The sequence below is a fragment of the Leptodactylus fuscus genome, chromosome 2, assembly GCF_031893055.1.
Source record: "Leptodactylus fuscus isolate aLepFus1 chromosome 2, aLepFus1.hap2, whole genome shotgun sequence".
Classification (NCBI taxonomy): Eukaryota; Metazoa; Chordata; class Amphibia; order Anura; family Leptodactylidae; genus Leptodactylus; species Leptodactylus fuscus.
The window spans coordinates 121,247,601-121,270,705 of record NC_134266.1 but is presented as its reverse complement, the minus strand read 5'-3'; positions in this window follow the sequence as shown (position 1 = coordinate 121,270,705).

Sequence of the window (23,105 nt, the reverse complement as noted above, 5' to 3'; positions counted from 1 at the left end):
TCCCTTCATCAGGATGGTATAACACAATTTCTGAAGTTAGGCATATATATACAGAGGAATGGAGTGTTAGATGCAAAATAGATGGAAAACAGAACATGTAATATATATGCCTACCTTAAGAAATTGTGTTATACCATCCTGATGAAGGGACCTCTATAGAGTCTCGAAAGCTCGATATGTCATAAAAAAAAAAAAAAATTAAGTTAGCCATTAAAAAAGGTATCAACTACTGAGGACTTCTCTCAAAAAATTTCTTTCATTTCATATCCACTGGCTAACACGGTACAAAGACATTTTTTCTTATATTTCTAATCAGTTTAATACTTTTTGATTTTAGAATGTTTTACTATATAATCTGTGCATGTTTATTGGAGTGGCCATACTGCCTAAAATTACAGTAGTGTGCTCATTGAGGTCTATGGGTCACGTTCTTTGACCAGTGCAGAGGTCATTGTTCAATGAAGGGTAGTAAATAATCTGTGCCAATTCAAGAGATGTTATGGTTTCAGTTAAGGCATTTTTTTTCTCATTGGCAGAACAAGACGTTGGGCTGCATCTTCTGGCTTAGGCTCACTAAATCCTAGGAAATATATTCTGCTAATTGCTTATCAAACAGAATCCACTGGTGTAAACCGTGAAATGCTTAGTGATATGCCAAGTAAAAAGCATATTAGATATTATGGTTCTTAGGGATGCACAACCAGAGTTTGCTTCTCTATTTCATATATCATAACTTCTCTACTCACATATTATAATGAAACTTTCAGCACTGTAAAATAAGCTCATTGTTTTGATATAACAACCTGTAGAACATTTCTTTTTTACAGCTTTGTATAACTACTATAATAACAATGATGACTGCCATTGACCGGTCACTATTAAGAATTTCAGGGCCCCACAAAACCAAAAGGTCTGGGTCCAAAAATGCTTCCACAGGTATGAGGTATGGTGGGGGTTAATGGTTCTCTTTTTTTATGTAGATTTTATGTCTCTGGAGTATGGGAGGAAAATCCATGCAAACACGGGGAGAACATACAAACTCCTTGCAGATGTTCCTCCTAGTAGGATTTGAACCCAAGACTCCAGCGCTGCAAGGCTGCAGTGCTAACCACTGAGTAACCGTGTTGCCCCCGTTTCTGTCTTGTGAGGCTTTCTGAGATTATTACATTGATAATGTATTCTTAGAATAGGTCATTAGTATCAGATGGGTGGGAGTCTGACACCCTAGGTATCAACTAAACAGTTGTTTGAATAGGCCATAGCACTCGAACAAGCATTGCATCCTTTTCAGTGTATATCAAATACAATGCCATATTGCTCCCTGCTTCACCACTATACTCAACTCTATGCTCACTGAATGTAGATAGAGTCGAAGCCAGGACAGTCATTCCACTGCCTGAGACAACAGGACATCGCTGGGTGATTGTTAGGCATGGAACTAGGTACATACGAGTTGGTAGCCTGTAAAATGTATGGAGAGGTGTAAAACTAGAAAATATAAAAACATACTCATCTGTCCCCAGAACTCCATTGTCCGCCACCAGTGTCAGTGTCCGGCTGCACATCCTACACATCATGTAGCCACTGAGAGCAATCAGTGGCCTCTGGGGTCCCTGGAGAGGGACATCACTCACATACATCATCAGTGCCTTACCAGCAGCCACTGAAGCCACTAATTGGTCTCAGCGGTCATAAGAGATGTTGTACTCACTACAAGAAGTAGCCTGCACAAGACTAAATGTACACTGGCAGCAGCGCCACACCTCCCATGAGGCGACCTGAAGCGACCGCTTCAGGCGGCACTATGCCAGGGCCTCGGGAGGGCGGCATTTTTGCTGACCTAAGCCAGTCCAGGACAAGCTGTCCTGGACTGGCTTAGTGTCACTGTGTCTTCAGCCCGACACGGGAAGCGAGCGGTGTATTGGGGCGGCCCTGCTGGACGCAGCGCTGCTCCAGCGGCCGTTCCTCACACTCAGGCAGAGAGCAGGTCCTCTCCCTGTCTGCTCTCTGCCTACGAATGCCGCTCGCTCCGCTCGACCACGCCCCCTTTCTGCCCGATCCCGCCCCCTTCCACTCGGCCCCACCCCTTTCTTGCGACACCACCACTTCCCCGCCCCCTCAGCTCCGCCCCTCCTCCGGGGGAGGGGCGGCTTTCGGACGCCGCTTCAGGCGGGATACATTTTCTGTTTTAACCCCTTGTAAATTGGAGGCCTTAATGAATGCTTCAGGCAAGCAGCACTTTTCTCTCTGTCTATTTCGTGCAGAAACCGAGCAGAAACCACACAAACCCCATTTTAGTCTATGGGGTCCATGGGTTTCCTTTAGGTAACCACTTTTTATTGCATATAGGTTTCCGTTCGGGGTGTTCACAGATGTGAACCGGGCCTATGCGTGGAAATTTCACCTATACTTTTATTATAATTCCTGTTAAATGCTTAGAATTAAGATACTTCCTAAATGCTGTTTTGAATTATTTCAGGGGTGCAGTTTTAGAAGTGATTTATGGGGGTTTCTGTTACAGAGGCCTTATCAAAGTCACTTCAGGACTGAATTGGTCCCTTGAAAAAAGTAATTTTGAAATTATCTTGAAAGTTTAGAAAAACGCCGTTTGAGATGCAAGCCTTAAAATATTTTAGGCTAAGGCAGAAAACGCAGCAGAAAAAACACTGGTTTTACGCTACTAGCAAAGTGAATGAGATTACAGTTAAATTATATCTCATCCACACATTGTGGAAAAAAAGCTACGCAAAAGCTGCATTTTCAAAAAACACGTGCAAAAATTTTTCCTGTAGATTTACTAAGGAAAAAAAGCAGCAAAATCACAATGAAAAAGTTGTGCAGTATTTTACCAGTTTTAGCTCCACTTTCACTTTTGCATGGGGTCACTCTTTGTTTTAATCCTATATTTAGAGGCAGAGTAGCCCTGTCAGACCAAATATCACTGACATGATTGTAAAGTCCAGATGCATCACATCAGATTAGACCACACTGCAATACAACGTCCTTCCATTGCCAGTCATACAACCTGTTCTGTTGAGATGTTTTTGTTTAATAGAATTATATGGAAAATATATTTACTTTAAGTGATTATCTCCCGGAGGATGATAGAGAATGCAATCATTATGTGATAACATTGAAGAGATGTTTGTGATTTAGGAATCCCATTAGGGAATAGCAATCAAATTCACTGTTGTTTTATTCTACATATTAAAAGTAATCAATCATTTAAGAAAAAATATATATATTTAACTTTCAGCGCGTTTATGAAGATTACATACATATATTTGATCCAATAAACATGCATCCTCTTGTTTCATTTCTGGCACAGTTTTGCCTTGCTTACTGATGTATATTTTATTCTCTATTCATTTCACTCAGATGTACTTTCCATGTTTCTGTGATTTCCAGTAGGCCAGTAATGAAAGCCTAGTATGCTGGATATTATTCGTATACATAGAGATAATTATTAGAGATGAGCGAGTAGTATTCAATCGAGTACGTATTCGATCGAATACTACGGTACCACTCGCTATTCGAATGTAAAAGTTTGATGCAGAACCAGCATTGATTGGCCAAATGCTATACAGTCAGCCAATCAACGCTGGTTCTTCTCCTACCTTTAGAGGTCTTCTCCGTGCAGCTTCCCCGCGGCGTCTTCCTGCTCTGAATTCACTCTGCCAGGCATCGGGCCTGGGCAGAGCCGACTGAGCATGCCCGCTTGTAGTGCCGCCGCGGGGAAGCTGCACGGAGAAGACTTCTCGGAGGATCCAGCCCGACCCTCACTTGTGAACTTGGTAAGTATAATTTGATGGAACGTTGCCTACCCCTGAAACGAGCATTTTCCCCCCATAGACTACAATAGGGTTCGATATTCGATTCGAGTAGTCAAATATTGAGGGGCTACTCGAAACGAATATCGAATCTAGAACATTTTACTGTTCGCTCATCTCTAATAATTATTACACAATATTTTGCCAAGTGGATTTTCCTATACATTAAAAAATACCTTAATTATTCAATATCTAAAAAGTTCTTTGAATCATGAAATAAGAAATGTCTAATTAACAAGGATGACGTAGAAGCCATCCTCTAAACACAAGCTTTTTGCTTTCTAAGGCTAGGGCCACATAGGGTGGAACTGATATGGTCGCTAAGGTTTTTAAAGTGATCATTAGGTGACCTCATGATTTTGTGGGAAATAGCAATATTACCTGAAAGCTATGAAGCTAGCTTTTTTGTATCACTGAAAAGAAGCCAGAGACAATGATTGGCATCACTTACATCATGGGGTCCAATTGGGTACATTTACATTTTGAGCTACTCAGCCAGGTTGGGTGTCACCAAGTTGACATTTGCTGCATCCTCTCCCAAGTTCACCCTTGGATGCTCACCATGAAACCTGAATTGACTCCTCAGACTCGCCCTTATAAAGACGAGAAGAGGAAACTCTACATCCTACTGGGAGAAGAAGAGGTCACTGTGGAGATCGCTGCCCAATACATGTCCAGCTGTCACCAAACAAGAGGAAGATGAGACTCCACGGACTGTTACCCCAAACCACCCACCCCACCTCCCCATATAGCCCCCCCTTTGGCAATGCCAAATATCTATTCAGACGTGCCAATAAAGCCTGCTTGATTTGATTTGATTAAAGTCACCCTAGAATGCCCTATCCTGATATCCATTTCATCCTCATATAGCTGGGACTCATCAAGAGATATGAACTACTGGGCTAGCAAATGTGAGGTGTGAAATGGTATATTAAAAATGGGCTGATAAATGTCTATGACCAGTACTATGGGCCTAATGGGTATCCATGGAACACATGATGTGGAAGATACAGAGTAATGAACACTGGTTACCTAAACCTACTTCTTTCTCGAGGCCCCATTACAGCACTATTTTATATGTTACCTCAAAGTTATCGCTGGTGGCTTCAGTTCTGAATATATTTTCAATACATTTTTAAAGATGCAAATTAAACTGAAATAAGTGAAAAACCCAATGGCTGATCTCCCTAAAGACAAAACTTACAACCTAGTGCTAAACTTGACAAATTGTATCTGTTGTATGTTCATGATTGTATCAGTGCACAGGTTTCTGAGAACCCTGAATACACCCCAGAACATTTATCATAATAGGCCAAAGTGGCAGAGGTGATTGGTGCTTGCATTGCATCCAGATGTGTCCTGAGCTGATCTCGAGTGACAGTGTGAACCTCTCTATCTGTTTTAACTCCAGGAGGGAAAATAAGGATACAGTAAACTTCCACACAAAAATATAAGTAAACACAGAAATGTATGCTAAGAGTGTTAGATTCTCCTTATATTTAATAAATTGGGTTATTCCTGTAAAAAGAATGGTTATTCATTTGAAGGGTTAATACAGATATACTATAATAATAAGTATAGTAATATAACCCTTACGCTAGGTTCACACCTGTGCTAGGGTTTCCGTTCTTCGGATCTCTTTGGCACTATCATGGGGTCCACCAGGTTTCTGCCCAGTTTCAGCCATGCATGGTATAATATGCTCCGCAGTGGCCCCTGCACAATTTAATATGCTCCCCAGTGGCCCGCACAGTATAATGCTCCATAGTGTTTCCTGCACAGTATAATGCTCCATAGTGGTCCCCGCACACTATACATATGCTCCACAGAGGCCCCCAAAGAACAAAGGCCACCAATAGAAAACACAAACGCCTACCATCATATAGAAAATGGTTAGGTCTTAGGAGATGGGGTCCAATTGGGTACATTACACTTTAGGGTGCTCAACCAGGTTGGGTATCAACAAGTTACATTTGCTGTATCCTCTTCCTAGATCACTTTAATATGATCCATAGTGACCCCCACACGGTATAATGCTCCAAAGTGGCCCACGCACAATATAATATGTTCAACGGTGGACACCTCACAGTATAATGCTTCACAGTGGCCCCTGCACAGTTACATGAGTTGGATGACCAGCACCAACTCTTTGTGATGCAATGAAATCCTGGGTTCAGGTCTACCAGGAAGAACAGGTAAGTATAATAGGGCTTGGGGTGGATTCTTTCCACTGACGTCACGGGTGCGGAAAGGCAAAAAATGCAATATGTAGGTCACATGACCTAAATATATTACAGTATAAGAAAGAAAAATTATTAATAGATGTAATTTAGGAAGTTGGAGGGCATGAGGTTCTTCTTATTAAAATATCCACTTATCCTGTGAAATGTAAAGCTTAACTAAACTTTCAGACATTTGATTTTCTGGCATTAATACATTTCTTAATATACTTTATTTCTGTGAAAGCCTGCATTTTTCACCCTTTTTCTTGCTTCTGTATTGAGAGCTGTTTCTGTCACTGAATATGACTGTATATGGAGTATTGGGCAGTGTAAAAAGTGGAGAAAATGTTGGTAGGGGAGGGTCACTTCTGCTTTTCGTGTCATATGACAAAGGAAATTCTCTTTTTCATGTGACTTAAAGGTTACAGTGGTATCTAAATTATTTACAGAGATATCATAGTCGGGATTGAAAAACAGTCAGGATTGGGATTTTTATACCACATATATTATACATATAAATATTCTAATTTCAACTGTGTACTCAACCAGTAATAGCTATGGAAATAATTTAGGTACCACTGTATAACACCAAAAGCAAGGGTGTGTACATTTTATGATGTCTGAGATATAACTATTTAATATACTGTATCTCTAATCTATTTATATACACAGTAACATTCAGTGAGAGGCAGAAACAGTGAAAAAATGCAGGATTTCATAGAAAGTATATTACAAAATGTATTAATGACACAAATACTGCCAGAAATCAAAATTGTCTGAAAAATTAGTCACGCTTTATCTGCCGCTAATTAAGGAGTACTCATTACTGCTCATATATTCTGGACATATTGTAATGCCCATCCAGAAAAAGTGAGTAATAACAGCAAGTACGTAATGTACTATAGTAGTGCCTATAATGCGCTGCCATAGGTCCTAGTCATACACAGTCCATAGATATCTCCTAGTATATTTAGTATGGATAGTATGGCTGCGGAGTACTGAAATGTAGTTCTAGCTGTTAAGTAAATTGACACATTCTGCAATTGTTAATTCTTTTGCCTTGGTGTGGTGCAAATCTTTTTCATGTAAATAATCTTAAAACAATTGTAATTTAGCAGGGTCTAATGCAAAATCTTAAAGAGGCCTGTTAACACTCCTTTGTCTATACATCATCACTCCAGTCTTCAAAGCCTCAGAGAAATTGTTTTCTCTTTTTACTTCTTAATTCATGAAGGTTAACACTCCTGGTAAAACTCCCTCATTTATCTATATGTGCCAGGAAGGATACCACATAGCGTTTTTCACCAGAGGCGATCTGATGGCTGTGTTTGCTAGAAAAGCACAAGCTGCGCAGATCATTACAGTAACATCTATGCTGCAACATTAATGTAGAGTCTAAGGAACACTCAAAGTTTGGCTCTGTGACCCATAACCCCTTCATAGAGCAATTGCCTCTCTTGATTGGATATGTGCTGAACAGATATGTAGGTTAGCATAGCCAGGGATCAATACTGGGAAGGCAGTACAAGTCAGGCAAAAGTATTAGTGATATAATAGGGTATATAGGGTATATTAAAAAGCAAATTAGTAAAAGAACATCCTATAGGTAACATGCATATATCTTAAATACAAGGCTGGGGCAAAGGTCATAGTAAAAGGTCCCTATGGCCAGCAATGCTAGGTAAAAAAAGAATAAATGACAAATTCTTATTTTACATTTGTAGCCACTTTCATAGTAGAAAGAACCCCCCCCTTTTACTATGCGTAATAAACATACATCAGTGATACATTTCCAGCAAGGTTTATGCACATAGAAATGACTATGTATGGTGTAAAGAGGAACAGTCAACAGATTATTACAACTTTTACCATTTTAGATGTTAGATTCATGGAATAGGAAATTGTATGTGTCACACTCTACTGTAGACGTAAGATAAGTTTTCTGCATCCCAGAAACAGTTGTTTCATTTCTCAGAATATCCTGTGCATCATTTATACAATGTGTAATCCTTCCAGTATCTGCATACCACAATTTCATCCATATTTATCTGTGCTCAGTTTCCATTTGGTGATTCTGTCCCCAAATCCACTTGAAAAATGCAGGACTTTTCTCTCCGCATTTCTCATGCGGAAACCCTGTGGATAACCGCTTTGTAAGCGGATTGGGTTTCAACGGAATGGAAACCCAAGCACAAATGAGAACCTAGAGTAAGACGTTATGCTGCGGTGGAGAAACCACATCCTTGGCCAATAAGAAGAGGGTACGTGTTTTGGCCATGTAGTGGGTACTTGTTCTTCTTCATAAAATAATAATAATACTACTTTAATAATTATTGGTTGTACAGTGATGGCCATAAGTGCTGGCACCTCTGAAATTTTCCAGCAAATGAAGTATTTCTCCCAGAAAATTATTGCAATTACATATGTTTTGTTATAAATGTGTTTATTTCCATTGTGTGTATATCAACAACACAAAAACAGAAAACAAAAAAAGCCAAAAATTATATAATTTCACAAAAAACTTCAAAAATTGGCCAGACAAAATTACTGGCACCCTCTACTAGTGTCGGACTGAAGGCCTAGGGCCCCCAGTGGAATTTGTTCTGGGTGCCCACCCAATAGTTTCCTGCTAATAGCCTATTTCATGGCTCCTTCACTGAAATCTTACATATGTGCTTCTATCCAGTGTTACTAAGTATGCTCTCAATATAGTCATCCCCTATAGTACTGTGCATGCCCCAATAGCTCCATGCAGCACTACATGTATGTGCAAGATTATAGTGAAGGAGCTGTGATGCAGGCATAGCACACAGGGCTGCCAGTAGTAATTTTGAGCCCCCCCCCCTCACAGTATAATGCTCCATATGGTATATAATGCTTAATAGTGCCTTCCACTGGGTAAAATGCTCCCTTGATCCCCCCACATAGTATATAATGCTCTACAGTTGCCCCACACAGTATAAAATGATCCCCTGAGCACCCCATAGTGTCCCCACATGATATATATAATATGCTCCATACAATATAATATGCTCCTCACAGTGCCCACACATAGTACAATATGTTCCCCAGAGCCAAATCCATCACAGTAAAATACTCCACATTGGCCTCGCACAGGATAATATGCTCCCCACAGTAACCCTCCAGTATAATGCACCACAGTGGCTCCATTATAATATGCTCCCCAGAGGCACCCTCAGTATAATATGGTCCCCACAGAGGCCCCCATACAGTAAAATATGCTCCACAGTGCCCCAGTGTATGCTCCTCAGAGGGCCCCCTAGTGGTCACAGTATAATATACTCACCAGAGCGTCCCCCCAGTATAATGCTCCACAGTGGTCCCACACAATATAATATGCTCTCCAGAGGGCCCCTCCAGTTTAATGCTCCACAGTGGCCAAACACAGCATAATATACTCCCTAGAGCCTTGAGCCGCTTCAGGTGAACCCCTTGAAATTTGTTTTGACAAAAATCTATGATGTTTGCACGTTCATTTCATTGCTATTATTATACACTGGGGTCTCTTCAGCCCCAGAGTATAATAATCGGAGGGCCAGGGGAGCTGAGGGAAAATAACAGACAGTCATATTCACCTTGCTTTACCTTTCCTGGTCATCCTCGTGTTGCTCTGTCGTCTCCGCCGGCTTCTGCTTCATGTCTACAGCGGATGTCTCGTGTTTCAGACATCACTGATGAGGACTTTAATTGGGTCTCAGAGGTCGTGTGGGGCACGTCCCACATAACCACTGAGGCCCAATCACAGGTCTCAGCAGAGACGTCCAGAAAGCTTGACGTCAGCTACACGCCAGTAGATGACGTTGGAACGCCAGAGGATAGGTGAGTAAAAATGTTTATTTTTACAGACCTTTGCTGGGCAGGCTTCTATTCAAAAGAGGCCCTACGGCACATGATGCTCGGCCCGGTCTGTTATTGATGTGACTGATGAGCACACTCTCAACTTAATATTTAGTTGTACACCCTTTATAGAAGATAAGTGAAATCAATTGCTTTTTAAAAACATCAGTAAGCTTCTTACTCTTCTCAACTGGAATTTTAACCACTCTTCTGTTGTAAACTGCTCCAGGTCTTTCATATTTGAAGGGTGCCTTCTCTCAACAGCAATTTTAAGATCTCTCCACAGATGGTCAATGGGATTTACATACAGACTCATTGCTGGCCACTTCAGAACTCTCCAGCCCTTTGTTTCAATCCATTTCTGAGTGCATTTTGAAGTATGTATGGGGTCATCATCCTGCTGGAAGACCCATGACCTAGGACACAAAGCCGGCTGTCTGACACTGGGCCCTACATTGCAACTTAAAATCCTTTAGTAATCTGCAGATTTCATGATGCCTTGCATACAGTTAACGTACCCAGTGCCAGAGGCAGCAAAGCAATCCCAGACAAATTTTGAACCTTCACCATTTGATTGTTGGTATTGTGATCTTTTCTTTGTAGGCCTCATTCCATGATGTGCTTTACAAATAGATCGATTTTGGTCTCATCTGTCCACAAGTCGTTTTCCCAGAAGTATTTTGGCTTAATCACATACATTTTGGCAAACTACAGTCTAGCTTTTTAATGTGTCTGTCAGCAGTGGGGTCCTCCTGGGTCTTCTGCCATAACTTTTAACGTGTCAAATGCCAATGGATAGTTTGCACTGACACTAATGCACCGAGCCTGCAGGACAGCTTGAAATTCTTTGGAACTTGATTGTGGCTGCTTATCCACCATCAGGACTATCTTGCGTTGCAACCTTTCATCAATTTTTCTCTTCCATCCACATCCGGGAAAATTAGCTACAGTGCCATGGGTTGAAAACTTCTTGATTATGTTGTGCATTGTGGACTAAGGAATATCAAGATCTTTGGAGTTGTACATGTAACCTTAAGATTGTTGATACATAGAGCTCACAATGTACATTTTTTTCCCCTATCAGTATGTCTTTTTTGGCGGATGGGATGGAAATCCATGCAAACACAGGGAGAACATACAAACTCCTTGCAGATGGTTTTTTGCCCTTGGCGGGATTCAAACCGAGGACTCCAGCGCTGCAAGGCTGCAGTGCTAACCACTGAGCCACCGTGGGGCCCTCCCACTGGGATATTTTTTTTTTGTCAATGAGTGTAGTTTGCAACATTGTCTGCAGCAGATCCCCATTGTACACATAGAAAGTAGATTGATTTTGAGGCTAGTCTAAAAGATGTGACAGCCAAGAAAGGAGCATTAGTTGTTGTCTAATTATAAATGACTTTCAGTGAGTGTTCCCACAAATGCTTATTCATCCAACTGTCTGCCTGTGTCAAAGGGGCTTTCAAGGATAAGATAAAACGACAGGCAAGGCTACAATTGCTGATCGCCAGGTTGAAAAGTGAAAGACTAGGAGTCTACAGTCATGGCCAAAAGTTTTGAGAATGATACAAATATTAATTTTTACAAAGTCTACTGCTTCAGTTCTTCCAATGGCAATTTGCATATACTCCAGAATGTTATACAGAGTGATCAGCTTAACAGCAATTACTTGCAAAGTCAATATTTGCCTAGAAAATGAACTTTATCCCTCAAAACACATTTCAACATCATTGCAGCCCTGCCTTAAAAGGACCAGCTAACATTGTTTCAGTGATTTCTCCATTAACACAGGTGTGGGTGTTGATGAGGACAGGGCTGGAGATAATCTGTCATGATTAAGTAAGGATGACACCACTGGACACTTTAAAAGGAGGCTGGTGCTTGGCATCATTGTTTCTGTTCTGTTAACCATGGTTATCTCTAAAGAAACACGTGCAGTCATCATTGCACTGCACAAAAATGGCCTACCAGGGAAGAGTATCGCAGCTAGAAAGATTGCACCTCAGTCAACAATCTATCGCATCATGAAGAACTTCAAGGAGAGAGGTTCCATTGTTGGCAAAAAGGCTCCAGGGTGCCCAAGAAAGACCAGCAAGCGCCAGGACCATCTCTTAAAAGTGTTTCAGCTGCGGGATCGGGCTACCAGCAGTGCAGAGCTTGCTCAGGAATGGCAGCAGGCAGGTGTGAGTGCATCTGCACGCACTGTGAGGCGGAGACTCTTGGAGCAAGGCCTGGTCTCAAGGAGGGCAGCAAAGAAGCCACTTCTCTCCAGAAAAAACATCAGGGACAGACTGATATTCTGCAAAAGGTGCAGGGAGTGGACTGCTGAGGACTGGGGTAAAGTCATTTTCTCTGATGAATACCCTTTTCGATTGTTTGGAAAACAGCTTATTCGGAGAAGACGAGGTGAGCGCTATCACCAGTCTTGTCTCATGCCAACTGTAAATCATCCTGAAACCATTCATGTGTGGGGTTGCTTCTCAGCCAAGGGAATCGGCTCTCTCACAGTCTTGCCTAAAAACACAGCCATGAATAAAGAATGGTACCAGAATGTCCTCCAAGATCAACTTCTCCCAACCGTTCAAGAGCAGTTTGGCGATCAACAATGCCTTTTTCAGCATGATGGAGCACCTTGCCATAAAGCAAAGGTGATAACTAAATGGGTCAGGGAACAAAACATAGAGATTTTGGGTTCATGGCCTGGAAACTCCCCAGATCTTAATCCCATTGAGAACTTGTAGTCAATCATCAAGAGACGGGTGGACAAACAAAAAACTACAAATTCTGACAAAATGCAAGCATTGATTGTGCAAGAATGGACTGCTATCAGTCAGGATTTGGTCCAGAAGTTGATTGAGAGCATGCCAGGGAGAATTGCAGAGGTCCTGAAGAAGAAGGGTCAACACTGCAAATATTGACTTGCTGCATTAACTCATTCTAACTGTCAATATAAGCTTTTGTTACTCATAATTAGAGATGAGCGAACAGTGTTCTATCGAACACATGTTCGATCGGATATCAGGGTGTTCGCCATGTTCGAATCGAATCGAACACCACGTGGTAAAGTGCGCCAAAATTCGATTCCCCTCCCACCTTCCCTGGCGCCTTTTTTGCACCAATAACAGCGCAGGGGAGGTGGGACAGGAACTACGACACTGGGGGCATTGAAAAAAATTGGAAAAAGTCATTGGCTGCCGAAATCAGGTGACCTCCATTTTAGACGAATAGTGGATTTCAAATCCGGGTCATATGAGAATGTGAACTTTGTGACTATGAGACAGGGATAGCTGTACAGGCAGGGATAGCTAGGGATAACCTTTATTTAGGGGGGAATGTTATTAAAAATAACTTTTTGGGGCTCTATCGGGTGTGTAATTGTGATTTTTGTGAGATAAACTTTTTCCCATAGGGATGCATTGGCCAGCGCTGATTGGCCGAATTCCGTACTCTGGCCAATCAGTGCTGGCCAATGCATTCTATTAGCTTGATGAAGCAGAGTGTGCACAAGGGTTCAAGCGCACCCTCGGCTCTGATGTAGCAGAGCCGAGGCTGCACAAGGGTTCAAGCGCACCCTCGGCTCTGATGTAGGAGAGCCGAGGGTGCACTTGAACCCTTGTGCACCCTCAGCTCTGCTACATCAGAGCCGAGGGTGCGCTTGAACCCTTGTGCACACTCTGCTTCATCAAGCTAATAGAATGCATTGGCCAGCGCTGATTGGCCAATGTATTCTATTAGCCTGATGAAGTAGAGCTGAATGTGTGTGCTAAGCACACACATTCAGCTCTACTTCATCGGGCTAATAGAATGCATTGGCCAGCGCTGATTGGCCAGAGTACGGAACTCGACCAATCAGCGCTGGCTCTGCTGGAGGAGGCGGAGTCTAAGATCGCTCCACACCAGTCTCCATTCAGGTCCGACCTTAGACTCCGCCTCCTCCGGCAGAGCCAGCGCTGATTGGCCGAAGGCTGGCCAATGCATTCCTATGCGAATGCAGAGACTTAGCAGTGCTGAGTCAGTTTTGCTCAACTACACATCTGATGCACACTCGGCACTGCTACATCAGATGTAGCAATCTGATGTAGCAGAGCCGAGGGTGCACTAGAACCCCTGTGCAAACTCAGTTCACGCTAATAGAATGCATTGGCCAGCGCTGATTGGCCAATGCATTCTATTAGCCCGATGAAGTAGAGCTGAATGTGTGTGCTAAGCACACACATTCAGCACTGCTTCATCACGCCAATACAATGCATTAGCCAGTGCTGATTGGCCAGAGTACGGAATTCGGCCAATCAGCGCTGGCTCTGCTGGAGGAGGCGGAGTCTAAGATCGCTCCACACCAGTCTCCATTCAGGTCCGACCTTAGACTCCGCCTCCTCCAGCAGAGCCAGCGCTGATTGGCCGAATTCCGTACTCTGGCCAATCAGCACTGGCTAATGCATTGTATTGGCTTGATGAAGCAGTGCTGAATGTGTGTGCTTAGCACACACATTCAGCTCTACTTCATCGGGCTAATAGAATGCATTGGCCAGCGCTGATTGGCCGAATTCCGTACTCTGGCCAATCAGCACTGGCTAATGCATTGTATTGGCTTGATGAAGCAGTGCTGAATGTGTGTGCTTAGCACACACATTCAGCTCTACTTCATCGGGCTAATAGAATGCATTGGCCAATCAGCGCTGGCCAATGCATTCTATTAGCGTGAACTGAGTTTGCACAGGGGTTCTAGTGCACCCTCGGCTCTGCTACATCAGATTGCTACATCTGATGTAGCAGTGCCGAGTGTGCATCAGATGTGTAGTTGAGCAAAACTGACTCAGCACTGCTAAGTCTGCATTCGCATAGGAATGCATTGGCCAGCCTTCGGCCAATCAGCGCTGGCTCTGCCGGAGGAGGCGGAGTCTAAGGTCGGACCTGAATGGAGACTGGTGTGGAGCGATCTTAGACTCCGCCTCCTCCAGCAGAGCCAGCGCTGATTGGCCGAATTCCGTACTCTGGCCAATCAGCACTGGCTAATGCATTGTATTGGCTTGATGAAGCAGTGCTGAATGTGTGTGCTTAGCACACACATTCAGCTCTACTTCATCGGGCTAATAGAATGCATTGGCCAGCGCTGATTGGCCGAATTCCGTACTCTGGCCAATCAGCACTGGCTAATGCATTGTATTGGCTTGATGAAGCAGTGCTGAATGTGTGTGCTTAGCACACACATTCAGCTCTACTTCATCGGGCTAATAGAATGCATTGGCCAATCAGCGCTGGCCAATGCATTCTATTAGCGTGAACTGAGTTTGCACAGGGGTTCTAGTGCACCCTCGGCTCTGCTACATCAGATTGCTACATCTGATGTAGCAGTGCCGAGTGTGCATCAGATGTGTAGTTGAGCAAAACTGACTCAGCACTGCTAAGTCTGCATTCGCATAGGAATGCATTGGCCAGCCTTCGGCCAATCAGCGCTGGCTCTGCCGGAGGAGGCGGAGTCTAAGGTCGGACCTGAATGGAGACTGGTGTGGAGCGATCTTAGACTCCGCCTCCTCCAGCAGAGCCAGCGCTGATTGGCCGAATTCCGTACTCTGGCCAATCAGCACTGGCTAATGCATTGTATTGGCTTGATGAAGCAGTGCTGAATGTGTGTGCTTAGCACACACATTCAGCTCTACTTCATCGGGCTAATAGAATGCATTGGCCAGCGCTGATTGGCCGAATTCCGTACTCTGGCCAATCAGCACTGGCTAATGCATTGTATTGGCTTGATGAAGCAGTGCTGAATGTGTGTGCTTAGCACACACATTCAGCTCTACTTCATCGGGCTAATAGAATGCATTGGCCAATCAGCGCTGGCCAATGCATTCTATTAGCGTGAACTGAGTTTGCACAGGGGTTCTAGTGCACCCTCGGCTCTGCTACATCAGATTGCTACATCTGATGTAGCAGTGCCGAGTGTGCATCAGATGTGTAGTTGAGCAAAACTGACTCAGCACTGCTAAGTCTGCATTCGCATAGGAATGCATTGGCCAGCCTTCGGCCAATCAGCGCTGGCTCTGCCGGAGGAGGCGGAGTCTAAGGTCGGACCTGAATGGAGACTGGTGTGGAGCTATCTTAGACTCCGCCTCCTCCAGCAGAGCCAGCGCTGATTGGTCGAGTTCCGTACTCTGGCCAATCAGCACTGGCCAATGCATTTCTATGGGGAAAAGTTAGCTTGCGAAAATCGCAAACTGACAGGGATTTCCATGAAATAAAGTGACTTTTATGCCCCCAGACATGCTTCCCCTGCTGTCCCAGTGTCATTCCAGGGTGTTGGTATCATTTCCTGGGGTGTCATAGTGGACTTGGTGACCCTCCAGACACGAATTTGGGTTTCCCCCTTAACGAGTTTATGTTCCCCATAGACTATAATGGGGTTCGAAACCCATTCGAACACTCGAACAGTGAGCGGCTGTTCGAATCGAATTTCGAACCTCGAACATTTTAGTGTTCGCTCATCTCTACTCATAATATGATTGCAATTATATTTCTGTATGTGATAAAAACATCTGACAAACACACATAAAAACCAGAGGGCAGCAGATCATGTGAAAATATAAGATTTGTGTCATTCTCAAAACTTTTGGCCATGACTGTACAAGGCGTCTGTAACTATATCAAATTAGAATCAAAGTTTTTAATTTAAAACCCTACAGATGGAAAACTTCCTAACAGGTGGAAACATGAGGCATATTTTGCCAGAAGCATGACATGAACTTGATAAGGCAAATCTGTAAGTTAAGCTTCAGACCGTAAAGCATCTCTGTTTCTCTATGGACTAATTCTAGTGGGTGACTAAGTACAGCTGCCAGACTTGGTTCTCTTGGGATCTTCATATCATGTTGAAACAGAACTTCCTCTTATTTAGCTGGGGGTAGTGACTAAGGTCACTGACCTCACACCTGCCCCCCTCCCATCACAGCTGTCAATCATTAGACTTGTTCTTCAAATCATACTGTGAAGGGTCTGTAGAAAATCAGAAACTCATAATAGTACTTGTATACAATGGGGAAAGTGATCACAATGTGTCTAGTCATCTTTCCCAAAATAAGCAGTGACAACCACTTTTGATGAATCCAAATAGCTGCTAATTGTATAAGGAACGGAAATGCCAAACATTTATTGGAGAGTAAGAGAACTTTACTTGTTATAATGCCAGTAAAGGGACAGTGAATGCCATGAAAGGAGCCAGGGGTTTCTGAGCACTTTGCACCTCTAATGGAAGAATGTTTACACCTATACAAAAAAAAACTTGAATTATTAAATAAACATTCACAGATACACAGTTTCTAAGGCTGAAAAAAGACATTCACCCTTTGTTCTGCAATGTTGATCCAGTAAAAAGCCAATTTTTACTAGATTAATCGTCAATTGTGCTTCCAGAATATTCCTATCAGTGGGGATATTAATCAGAATATCCCCACAAAACATCTAAAACCATTAATCTCATACCATATATATATATATATATATATATATATATATATATATATATATATATGTTCACAAAGTGTAGGAGGGATGTAGACAGAGCAGCCTCCATTTGCATCCATCACAATTCACTCAAAGTCTTCCATTTTGTTTGTTATTGTTTTAAACAGAAGATAAAGTTTTTCACACCCTAAGACAGATCAGAATAACAGACTGAAAGACAGCAGGATCAGGTCAAGTTCCAGGCAGCGCACTCAAAGCCATCACAGAATTTGTGCAAGTACACTCAAAGGGTTGACTGCACTCCCCAATAGATCCAAATAGTGTAATGGTATAGGAAACTGCACTCACATAATGGCCTGCTACATTGCATCATATTCTTTCCATACCCATACACTCCTGACTGTCCTCATTGAATAGCCCAGATGACTTCAGCCAGAAAAGACATTTTCTGCCTCTTTAGCCTGCCTACTATGTTCAGAATCCTCAGCCTGATGAAGGGTACTTGACCTTAAGCGTGGTATATCCAATTTTATAAGAATTATGTTTAAGTGTAATGAAAGAATATGATGCAATAATACTACTCATATGAAGCAGAGCTTTCTTGGAGTGCTATTTAATATATTATTAGACAATTTGAAAGACTGCAGTGTGAATATAGTCTCACGTAATTCTTTAACTGGACAATTCAAATTCATTTAATCAAAATATTACATACAACACTTTATATAAGTATGTTTTTATTTGTAGTAGAACTTAAGATCTAACACATTTTATTATAGCAATATACAATACAAACATAAATACCATACCATAAAATCATAAACCTTGACAATAAAGTTGAGCTAATAGTAATGATCAGTGCCACATTATTTCTTGTTCTATGTACTGGAGAGTCCTAATGTGAGCTGCCAACTTTGGGTGACGGCTGCAATGAAACAGACCCCAATCGTGTTCTATTTTAGAGAGTGTGACAGTGCCATGGTCTAACTCTGCAGCCTGTGGCAGCTCACACCCTTTCCTCCCGGGCCGTGCCACTTTCTGAGATAAAGACATGGAACAAAATATTGATTTTCACCCTTTCACTGCTGGACATATCATTGCTCAACTACTAACGACAGTAACCATTATTATATAAATTTTTTGCTCCAGTATTAATGCTCACATTCACATCTGAACAGCATTTTACAACTTTCATCTAGATCCTATTTGGAAAATATTTAATATGAGACCTAATGTACATGAGGTGTATACATGGACTCTGTATGAGACATGCAAAGTTGTAGCTTTGCACTATGGAGACGTAGATATTGTATATGCAAACTTGGATTAGCCCACAGGTGAATCTCCTATTGAGCCCCTGTGCCAGGGTGGGCCCTCAACTCACTCTGGCATGGCACAGTACACTCACTCTACTGCTGTATAATATACTGGGTACATTTAAGAAATTGTTGATTTTATTTTTATATGTTGTAGATACATTGGGCAGCTGAGATAACAACTAAGTGCAAAGTCAGGTCAGTGTTTGACATGCTAAGGACTCTTAGGAACCTTACCTGGACTGGGGTTTGTTTGTTTTCTCCCATTTGTAATTGTAATTTGTCATATTTTTTGTTTGCTCATTGCATGTTAATTGCATTAATAAAATGTATTTATTCGGTTTACACACACCTGCATGATAGTATACTTTGTTTGTTTAATCTTCCTTCTCCACGCCAACATCAGTAATCATCCACAAAGGAATATTTGTCCTGTAAAAATCACTCTGTGCCCAGTCATCAGGCTAGTCGGCAACTTTAACTCTCACCTGGCCAGGTTACTGGTAGTGCAGTCGCTGCCGTGTCTCTTAGTTGAATCCACTGCATTTTGCCAACTGATAGCAGCACACAGTCATGATAGAAAATGTGTAGCCACCATTATTTCTTGAGGAAAGTTGTCCCTGCTTGATATCACCATGTGGGCCTCTCCTTGTAAATGCCCATGTGGGGACAATTGCAACCCAGCCTCAAAATACAAGGAGCAGCACTTAAAAGCATACCTCCCAACTTTTGAAGAACTGAAAGAGGGATAAAATGTGCGGCGCGCGTAAATTAGCCCCGCCCACTTTTGTGTTGACTCCGCCCACTCATTAATTTTTCATGTGCCCGCACACAGTATAATCCTCCTACAATCACCCGTAAATTATATGTCCCCCCTCTATTTCTCCCCCAGTTTCATATACACCCTTCATCTGCCCCCAGATTCATGTCCTCTCCATCTCTGCCCCCAGATTCATGTCCCCTCCATCTCTGCCCCCAGATTCATGTCCTCTCCATCTCTGCCCCCAGATTCATGTCCTCTCCATCTCTGCCCCAGATTCATGTCCTCTCCATCTCTGCCCCCAGATTCATGTCCCCATCTCTGCCCCCAGATTCATGTCCCCTCCATCTCTGCCCCCAGATTCATGTCCTCTCCATCTCTGCCCCCAGATTCATGTCCTCTCCATCTCTGCCCCCAGATTCATGTCCCCTCCATCTCTGCCCCCAGATTCATGTCCTCTCCATCTCTGCCCCCAGATTCATGTCCTCTCCATCTCTGCCCCAGATTCATGTCCTCTCCATCTCTGCCCCCAGATTCATGTCCCCATCTCTGCCCCCAGATTCATGTCCCCTCCATCTCTGCCCCCAGATTCATGTCCCCTCCATCTCTGCCCCCAGATTCATGTCCCCTCCATCTCTGCCCCCAGATTCATGTCCTCTCCATCTCTGCCCCCAGATTCATGTCCCCTCCATCTCTGCCCCAGATTCATGTCCTCTCCATCTCTGCCCCCAGATTCATGTCCCCATCTCTGCCCCCAGATTCATGTCCCCTCCATCTCTGCCCCCAGATTCATGTCCTCTCCATCTCTGCCCCCAGATTCATGTCCCCACATCTCTGTCCCCAGTGTCATGCCGTCCTTTCCATCTCTGCTCCCAGTGTCATGCCGTCCTCTCCTTCATCTGTCCCCAGTTTCACGTTCCACCTCCACATTAAACTTACCTTCTCCTCCGCTCCCTCGCCGCTCTCTGCGCGCCTCTCTTGCTGACACATATGCGGCTGAAGCGAGGAGCTGACACAGGTCAGCTCCTCACTTCAGCCGCATATGTGTCAGGGAAAGAGGCGCGCAGCGGCGAAGCGAGGAGCTGACCTGTGTCGGCTCCCTGCTTCAGGCGCATATGTGTTCAACTCAGATCTGCGTCCTCTGGACGCAGATCTGAGTTGAAATCGGGATATACCTCCCTCCAACCGGGACCGTGGGACATGTTACCCAAATCGTGACTGTCCCGCGGAAATCGGGACAGTTGGGAGGTATGCTTAAAGCCAAGGATAATTCACAACTGTCATGGTGCACTGGGTCAATGTTTTGAGCATCAGGGGCTACAGTCTAGAAATGCAGCGAGGCCTGGTGCTTTCTTGTACTACTACTAACATCAGCTCATGGGTGCAGGGCAGACACAGTTTCAACACCAAGCGGGACCCATCCGCCTCCTCCAGTACCTCCAAACTGGCCCATTTCCTACCTCTAACTTCACCAGGCTAAGCTATTGCTTACGCTCTGCTCCCTCATTTCATGGTTGCAAGGTGAAGTGCACATTGAGCTTGAGTGTGAGGCCTGGTTCACATCTGTGTCGGTAATCTGTTCGGGGGAGTCCACGAGGGGACCCTCCGGGACAGACTACCGAACGCATTGGTAAGCGGTGTGCAGCGAGAGCACATAGACTCCATAGACTAGAATGGGGTTCATGTGCTTTCCGCATGGTCTCTGTAAGGAACATGTGGACAGAAAAGTAGTGCACGATCTACTTTCCTGTCCGCATGAATTGTGCGGAAAGAACACGGACCCCATTATAGTCTATGGGGTCTGTGTGCTCTCACTACACACTGCTTGCCAATGCGTTCGGTAGTCTGTTTGGGAGGGTCCTCATGAAGACTCCCCCGAATGGATTACGCAGATGGGAACCAGGCCTCAGTCAGAGCAGCAGGATATAGTGAATAATTAGTGTATGCAACAAACCAAAGACACCGTGGAGTGGAGAACTGTGAGATGTAGAACAAGTCCAACCTAATGCCATGATCAATTTTGGCTTCTTCAGCTGACAAACTAGTAGGCAGTAGGTACACTGACGCCTATAGTCAGTAAAAATCCTTAAAGGGGTTGTCCAGGCTATTTATTTATTTTTAATTAGACCAGTGAAGGTGAAAAAAAAACAAAAAAACAAAACAAAACAAAAAAAACATACCTGTCCCCACTGCTCCAGTGCCTCCCAGCGCGGTCCAGTCCTGTAGCTCCATTATTTTTTCTGCACACGTGACCACTGAGGCACCTGGGATGCCACACCCAGGGACTTCCGCAAAAAAACGATAGCCAAGCTACATGATCGGAACGCACTGGGAAGACATCAGAGCACCGCGGACAGGCTAGTATGGTTTGTTTGTTTTTTTACACCTCCCCAGCCTAATTAAAAAAATTAAATCTTAGCCTGGAGAACATCTGTAAATGTATCAAAAAGCTTAGAATCTATAGCCATGGATTCCAGTAAGACCCATGCATACAGCTTTGATGTTTCTTCTTGCATGATAGATCAGAGAAAAGAAACAAATACTTAAAAAAAAACAAAAACAAAAAAAAACAACCCCAAACCCTGAAGTATCAGAAACAATAACTGGTTATAAATCTTCCTTTCGTTGGTACAATAATTCTTACCATATAGTTCATTGGTGCACATGAATAAAACATTCCCTGTTTCTTGTTCTTATAACTGCATATCCTCCTAGTTATAAACCTTGGAGTTTCAGACACTACATACTCACACATCCAAATGAACGAAAAGATTTTAAGGCGAATTAATAAATTTACACAAATACTGCCCTCTAGTGTCCCCCTTGTTAAACAACTACGAAACTTTCATCCATGTTTTTTTTCACATTTACCATTTTTGGTTACTTATATTCTACACCCTATGTCAGTGGTTCTTCACCAGGGTTCGATCGAACCCTGGGCCCTATGCACGGTTCATTTTGTGTACCAGTAAAAAAACATATACCTATGTCTTGAATTTGGAAATGAATCATATTTGATTTATCACTAAAGAAGGGTTTGGTGAATGTGCATATGAAACTTGTGGGTTCGGTACCTCAAACAAGGTTAAGAACCACTGCCCTATGTGCTATTTCATAAAACTTGTAAATGTTCATTTTTTTATTGTTAAACTTGTATACTATGAGACAATGTGGTCAAAAATAGATCTGGGATCATGGTAGGTCACCGGCACCAACAGACAGGGTCACAAAGCTTACTGTTGTGAGTGGGTACTGTGTGATGACTTGTCAGTAGCATACCTCCCAACTTTCAAAGAACAGTAAGGGCTAGTTCACATGGGAGCAAGGAGGTGGATTTTGACAGTGGATTTCACCTCAAAATCTGCCTCCATACAATGGTGGTCTATGGAGACCACTAGCGTTCTTTTTTCCACTGGAGGCATGTTGCCGCTAGCGAAAAAAAGAAGCGAGCTGCCCTTTCTTCAGGCGGATTCTGCGACCTCCAGAGTCGGCCCATTCATTTGAGCCGACACCGGAGGGGCAAACCGCGACGGTTGTGGCAGGTGGGTTTTGACCTGAGGGTGACGCGGATCCCCTGGAGGGGAACATTAAACTGGGGGCAACTGGAGGGGGATATTAAACTGGGGCAACTGGAGGGGGATATTGAACTGTGGGGGTAACTAGAGGG